General features: G+C 53.9%; 1 pseudogene across 1 annotated transcript; it reads left to right on the forward strand.

Annotated features, from left to right (window-relative positions):
• The first annotated feature begins 391 nt into the window (after nt 1–391).
• Nucleotides 392–3,662, forward strand: LOC104668824 (annotated as a pseudogene). Its single transcript, XR_004056119.1, has 7 exons — nt 392–479; nt 609–1,397; nt 1,972–2,247; nt 2,351–2,467; nt 2,891–2,923; nt 3,030–3,077; nt 3,238–3,662. The product of XR_004056119.1 is annotated as an HLA class I histocompatibility antigen, B-14 alpha chain-like (transcript).
• The last annotated feature ends 3,148 nt before the right edge of the window (nt 3,663–6,810 follow it).

A 6,810-nucleotide genomic window follows, 5' to 3' on the forward strand; every position in this document is an offset into this window, starting at 1 on the left:
GGGATTCCAGGACAAGTAGGGAAGGGGAAGGGGCTGGGTGCAGCCTGGGGGGTCTCTCCCTGGTTTCCACAGACAGATCCTTGTCCAGGACTCAGGCAGACAGGGTGTTAAACAGGCTTGGTGTAGGAAAAGAGGGATCAGGACGAAGTCCTAGGTCCTGGGCGTGGTTCTCAGGGTCTCGGGCCTTATCTGCATTGGGGAGGCGCAGAGTTGGGGATTCCCCACTCCTCTAGTTTCACTTCTCCCAACAGGTGTCGGGTCCTTCTTCCAGGATACTCGTGACGCGTCCCCAGTTCCCACTCTCATTGGGTGTCGGATGTCTAGAGAAGCCAATCAGCGTCGCGGCGGTCTCAGTTCTAAAGTCCCCACGCGCCCACCCGGGCTCAGAGTCTCCTCAGACGCCGAGATGCGGGTCATGGGACCCCGAACCTTCCTCCTGCTGCTCTCGGCGGCCCTGGCCCTGACCGAGACCTGGGCCGGTGAGTGCTGGGTGGGGAGGGAAATGGCCTCTGCTGGGAGGAGCGAGGGGACCGCAGGCGGGGTCGCAGGACCCGGGGAGCCGCGCGGGGAGGAGGGTGGGGCGGGTCTCAGCCTCTCCTCGCCCCCAGGCTCGCACTCCTTGAGGTATTTCAGCGCCGGCACGTCCCGGCCCGGCCGCGGGGAGCCCCACTTCATCTCCGTGGGCTACGTGGACGACACGCAGTTCCTGCGGTTCGACAGCGACGCCGCGAGTCCAAGGATGGAGCCGCGGGCGCAGTGGGTGGAGCAGGAGGGGCCGGAGTATTGGGAGGAGCAGACAGGGCTCGCCAAGGACGTCGCATAGACTTTCCGAGTGAGCCTGGGGACCCTGCGCGGCTACTACAACCAGAGCGAGGCGGATGAGTGACCCCGGCCCGGGGCGCAGGTCACGACCCCTCCCCACCCCCGACGGACGGTCCGGGTCTCCCCGAGTCTCCTGGTCCGAGATCCGCTCCAAGGCCACGGGGCCCGCCCAGACCCTCGACCGGGGAGAGCCCCAGGCGCCTTTACCCGGTTTCATTTTCAGTTGAGGCCAAAGTCCTCGCCGGTTGGTCCGGGCGGGGCGGGGCTCGGTGCGCGGGGATGACCGCGGGGGCGGGGCCAGGGTCTCACACCCTCCGGTGGATGTCTGGCTGCGACCTGGGACCCGAGGGGCACCTCCTCCGCGGGTATCACCAGTTCGCCTACGACGGCAAGGATTACATCGCCCTGCGGGGACCTGCGTTCCTGGACCGCCGCGGACACGGCGGCTCAGATCACCCAGCGCAAGTGGGAGGCGGCCGGTGTGGCAGAGGAGCTGAGAGCTTACCTGGAAGGGACGTGCGTGGAGTGGCTCCGCAGACACCTGGAGAACGGGAAGGAGACACTGCAGCGCGCGGGTACCAGGGGCAGTGGGGAGCCTTCCCCATCACCTCTAGATCGCCCGGGATGGCCTCCCATGAGGAGGGGAGGAAAATGGGATCAGTGCTAGAATGTCCCCTCCCTTAAATGGAGAATGGCATGAGTTTCCCTGATTTCCTCTGAGGGCCCCCTCTGCTCTCTAGGACAATTAAGGGATGACGTCTCTGAGGACATGGAGGGGAAGACAGTCCCTGGAATACTGATCAGAGGTCCCCTTTGACCCCTGCAGTAACTTTGGGCACCGTGAATTTTTCTCTCAGGCCTTGTTCTCTGCCTCACACTCAATGTGTCTGAAGGTCTGATTCCAGCTTTTCTGAGTCCCTCGGCCTCCACTCAGGTCAGGAACAGAAGTCCCTGTTCCTCCCTCAGAGACTAGAACTCTCCAAAGAATAGGAGATTATCCCAGATGCCTGTGTCCAGGCTGGTGTCTGGGTTCTGTGCTCCCTCCCCCACCCTAGCTGTCCTGTTCATTCTCAGGGTGGTCACATGAGTGCTGCTGCGGTGTCCCATGAGAGATGCAAAGCCCCTGAATTTTCTGACTCTTCCCATCAGAACCCCCAGAGACACATGTGACCCAGCACCCCGTCTCTGACCATGAGGCCACCCTGAGGTGCTGGGCCCTGGGCTTCTACCCTGCGGAGATCACACTGACCTGGCAGCGGGATGGGGAGGACCAAACTCAGGACATCGAGCTTGTGGAGACCAGGCCAGCAGGAGATGGAACCTACCAGAAGTGGGGAGCTGTGGTGGTGCCTTCTGGAGAAGAGCAGAGATACACGTGCCATGTGCAGCACGAGGGATTGACGGAGCCCCTCACCCTGAGATGGGGTAAGGAGGGGGATGAGGGGTCATGTCTCTTCTCAGGGAAGCAGGAGCCCTTCTGGAGCCCTTCAGCAGGGTCAGGACCCCTCACCTTCCCCTCCTTTCCCAGAGCCATCTTCCCAGTCCACCATCCCCATCGTGGGCATTGTTGCTGGCCTGGCTGTCCTAGCAGTTGTGGTCACTGGAGCTGTGGTCGCTGCTGTGATGTGGAGGAGGAAGAGCTCAGGTAGGGAAGGGGTGAGGGGTGGGGTCTGGGTTTTCTTGTCCCTCTGGGGGTTTCAAACCCCAGGTAGAAGTGTTCCCTGCCTCATTCCTGAGAAGCAGCATCCACACAGGGGCTAACCCAGCCTGGGGCCCTGTGTGCCAGCACTTACTCTTTTGTGCAGCACATGTGACAATGAAGGACGGATGTATCACCTTGATGGTTGTGCTGTTGGGGTCCTGATTCCAGCATTCACGAGTTAGGGGAAGGTCCCTGCTAAGGACAGACCTTAGGAGGGCAGTTGCTTTCCTCCTGTTTGCTGATCCTGCCCTGGGTCTGTAGTCATAGTTCTGGAAATTTCTTTTGGGTCCAAGACTAGGAGGTTCCTCTAAGATCTCATGACCCTGCTTCCTCCCAGTCCCCTCACAGGACAATTTCTTGCTACAGGTGGAAAAGGAGGGAGCTACTCTCAGGCTGCGTGTAAGTGGTGGGGGTGGGAGTGTGGAGGAGCTCAGCCATCCCGTAATTCCTCCTGTCCCATGTCTCCTGCGGGCTCTGACCAGGTCCTGTTTTTATTCTACCCCAGCCAGCGACAGTGCCCAGGGCTCTGCTGTGTCTCTCACGGCTTGAAAAGGTGAGATTCTTGGGGTCTAGAGTCGGCCGGTGGGGGCGGGGGGAGACAGAGGGGAAAGGCCTGCGTAATGGAGATTCTTTCAAGTGTGTGGTGAGCTGTTTGGAGTGTCATCACTTACCATGACTGACTTGAATTTGTTCATGACTGTTGTTTTCTGTAGCCTGAGACAACTGTCTTGTGCGGGACTGAGATGCAGGATTTCTTCACGCCTCTCCTTTTGTGACTTCAAGAGACTCTGGCATCTCTTTCTGCAAAGGCATCTGAATGTGTCTGCATCCCTGTTAGCATAATGTGAGGAGGTGGAGGGACTGCCCACCCCTGTGTCCACCGTGACCCCTGTTCCCATGCTGACCAGTGTTTCCTCCCCAGTCATCTTTCCTGTTCCAGAGAGGTGGGGCTGGATGTCTCCATCTCAGTCTCAACTTTATGTGCACTGAGCTGCAACTTCTTACTTCCCTACTGAAAATAAGAATCTGAATATAAATTTGTTTTCTCAAATATCTGCTATGAGAGGTTGATGGATTAACTAAATAAGTAAACCCTAGAATTTGAGAGAGCAAATAAAGACCTGAGAACCTTCCAGAATCCGCATGTTCGCTGTGCTGAGTCTGTTGCTGGTGGGGGTGGAGAAGGCTGTGAGGAGCCCAGTGTGGACTGGGCCTGTGCCTAGTTGCTGTTCAGTTCTTCATGGGCTTTATGTGGTCAGTCCTCAGCTGGGTCACCTTCACTGCTCCATCGTCCTTGTCCCTTCAGTGGAAACTTGTCCAGCTGGAGCTGTGACCACAGAGGCTCAGACATCGCCCAGGGCAGCCCCTGCACACGGGGGGTCTCTGTATTCTGAGACAAATTTTCAGAGCCATTCACCTCCTGCCCTGCTTCTAGAGCTTCTGTTCTGCTCCACTCTCCTGCCCTCTCTCCCTGCCCTGGTTCTAGTGATCTTGGTGCTGAATCCAATCCCAACTCATGAATCTATAAAGCAGAGTCTAATGTAGACTTACGTTTGTCTCTGAAATTGGACCCTTCATCAAGGACTGTTCTTTCCTGAAGAGAGAACCTGGTTGTGAGCTGCAGTGTGCTGTGGGGGGTGGGCACCAAGGGAGTGATTGACTGTGGAAAAGAATGAGGGCAAGGACCGAACCCTGGATCTCCAGTTGTAAGGGATGTGATCAGACCACACCCAGAGCAGACTGCACAGTTCTGACCCCATGTCTAGAGGACACTTAGACAAGGAACTCCCGTGTGCACAGGGATCACCCGGACGTGGTGCTGAGATCCAGGAAGTCTGGAGTTGAGCTCCAGATTCTGTATTTATGACAAGGCTGGAGTTCATGTTGCTGTTCTCCAGATTACACTTGGAGTATCAAGAACAGCAGGATCCCACATGTCTGAGCATCAGCCTCACCTCTAGCGCTTGTTATATAAACGATTCCTTGGTCTTGTGTGTAATACTCTGACACAGGGGTTCTGGGGAGTGGCCTGAGTATTTTCTAAGCTCCCGCCAGCGATCCTGTGGCTCAGCCAAATTGGGAACCACTGAGATCAGAGAGTGCCCAGGGTGGGTGGGGGGGGGTGGGTTTTCAAACCTTTTTAAAAGAGGATTTTTCTCACAGAAAGGAAAAGGAGGATGTGTATCATCAGCTATGAGATGTGACATTCCCTGTTGTTCTCTCCACCATGGGGTAGAGACCAGGTAGACAATTCAGGATGTGGCTCTCACACAAGGAACACCTGTGAATGCTGCTCTCTGACAGCCGCCCACAGACTCATTTCCCACTCACTTCTTGGAGCAAACTATGAAAAACAAATTTCTGTAATGTACATATAAAGTCGTATATCTGGTATTGGGGGCTAGTTTTATTGTGGGGAAGGCCACAGAAGCAGGCTGGAACCTACACATCCAGGAACAGAATCCACAGCCCACCCTGGATCAGGTCCCTCTTAGGAACAACTGCCCCTGCTGCTGAGCACAGATGCCACTGCTCACACCTCTGACACCCTGGTGCTGGACACTGGACCCCGAGGCCAGGACAGATGTCACTGCTGCACCTGGAAACTGGACATCTCTACTGCCACTCAGCCATCTTTACTAAAATGTTTTCTGCACAGTCCCAGCCTCTCTGTCACCTCATTCTGGCTCAGAGGCTGGCAGTGATATAGGAGTTAAGAAGAAATTATTTAGACAGGTAGTGATGGTATGGAAGGCTTTTAATGAAAAGCAGGCTCCACATTATCTTGTTTTCTAACAAGGAGCAGCCTGTAATATCAAGCTTCAGACATAGACAAGCAAGCTGGAAGCTTGCCCGGGTGAATGCCAGCAGCTGTGTGAATAGGAATCGGACACCTGGGACTGGCATGTTCACAATGGTGACTCCATCTTCCCTTCTTTTTGCCAGGCTCCTTCCTTACAGTAAGGAGCAGACAACATGGCGCCGGCCGAGTGGAAAGCCCATTGCCTAATAGGATTAGGGTGGGGTGAACAGCCTTCCACTTGCACTATGGAAATATCACACCTGGTCCAACCAACCTGTGGGCCCTACATAAATCAGACACCATCTCCTCAAGCCTGCCTGTAAAATCCGATGCACTCCCACTCCAGGCCAGAATTCCCTTTTGGGTGCCCCTCTCTCTCACAAGAAGAGAGCTGTTCCCCTTTGTCTTTCTTTTGCTTATTAAATGCTTTGCTTCTAAACTCACTCCTCGTGTGTCATTGTCCTTAATCTTCTTGGTGTGTGATGACACACCCTTAGTATTTACCTAGAACAATGACACCTCTTCAGCAGGTGGTCATCGGACTGGTGGAGCTTAAGACGCATGTCCATGATCAACTGCATGGGTGACTGGAGTATTGTCCTCTTCCAAGGAGGGAGGTGGTGTCTGTCTCCTCTCAACATTTTGCATGTTGTAAACCAAAAGTAAACATCAAAGCCACCCCCTCTAACAGTCTCAATTGACACCCTCAGCCAGGGTGGTCAAAAGTTAACCTGAAAGACTGGCTGAGGCCACCATGGGAAGCAGGTGTTGAACATGCCGCATTATGCCGTCTTCCCTTTTGGAATTCAGGAAAAGCTGACCAGCATTTGCCAGCAACACAGACCTTCAATCTGATCAGAAACATTTACAATCTATTCTCTCTGAAGTCTGGCACCTGGAGGTGTCATCTGCATGAGAAAATTTTGGACTCCACAACCTCTTATCATAACCCAGATGTTCCTTTCTATTGATAGTAACTCAACCAACTGACAATCAGAAAAATTAAAAATCTACTTATAACCCAGAAGCACTACCCCGCAACCCTTGCTTGCTTCAAATTGTCCCAACTTTCTGGATCGAAAAATGTATAGCTTAAATGTATTTGATTAATGTCTCATATGTTCCTAAAATGTATAAAACCAACCTGTGCCCCGACCACCTTGAGGACATGTTCTCAGGGTCACCTGAGGACTGCGTCATGGGCTGTGGTCCCTCATTTTTGGCTCAGAATTAATCTTTTCAAATAGGTTACCGAGTTTGACTCTGTTCATTGACAGTGTGGAATTCTGGTGTAGTAAGAGGGTTCAAGTGCTGGAGTGTGAGGGGTGGGAAAAAGTGACAAATTTTAATTATTGGAGCAGTGATCCAGGACGAGAACTTTATCTGGTACCTGGTAGGCACGCAGAGTGGCTGAATGAACCGAGACTAATAAATAACATATTTCCACTCATTCCTTTGAGGATAGATTATTACATCAAGTTTT

Source organism: Rhinopithecus roxellana, unplaced genomic scaffold (assembly GCF_007565055.1).
Source record: "Rhinopithecus roxellana isolate Shanxi Qingling unplaced genomic scaffold, ASM756505v1 contig5776, whole genome shotgun sequence".
NCBI classification, from domain to species: domain Eukaryota; kingdom Metazoa; phylum Chordata; class Mammalia; order Primates; family Cercopithecidae; genus Rhinopithecus; species Rhinopithecus roxellana.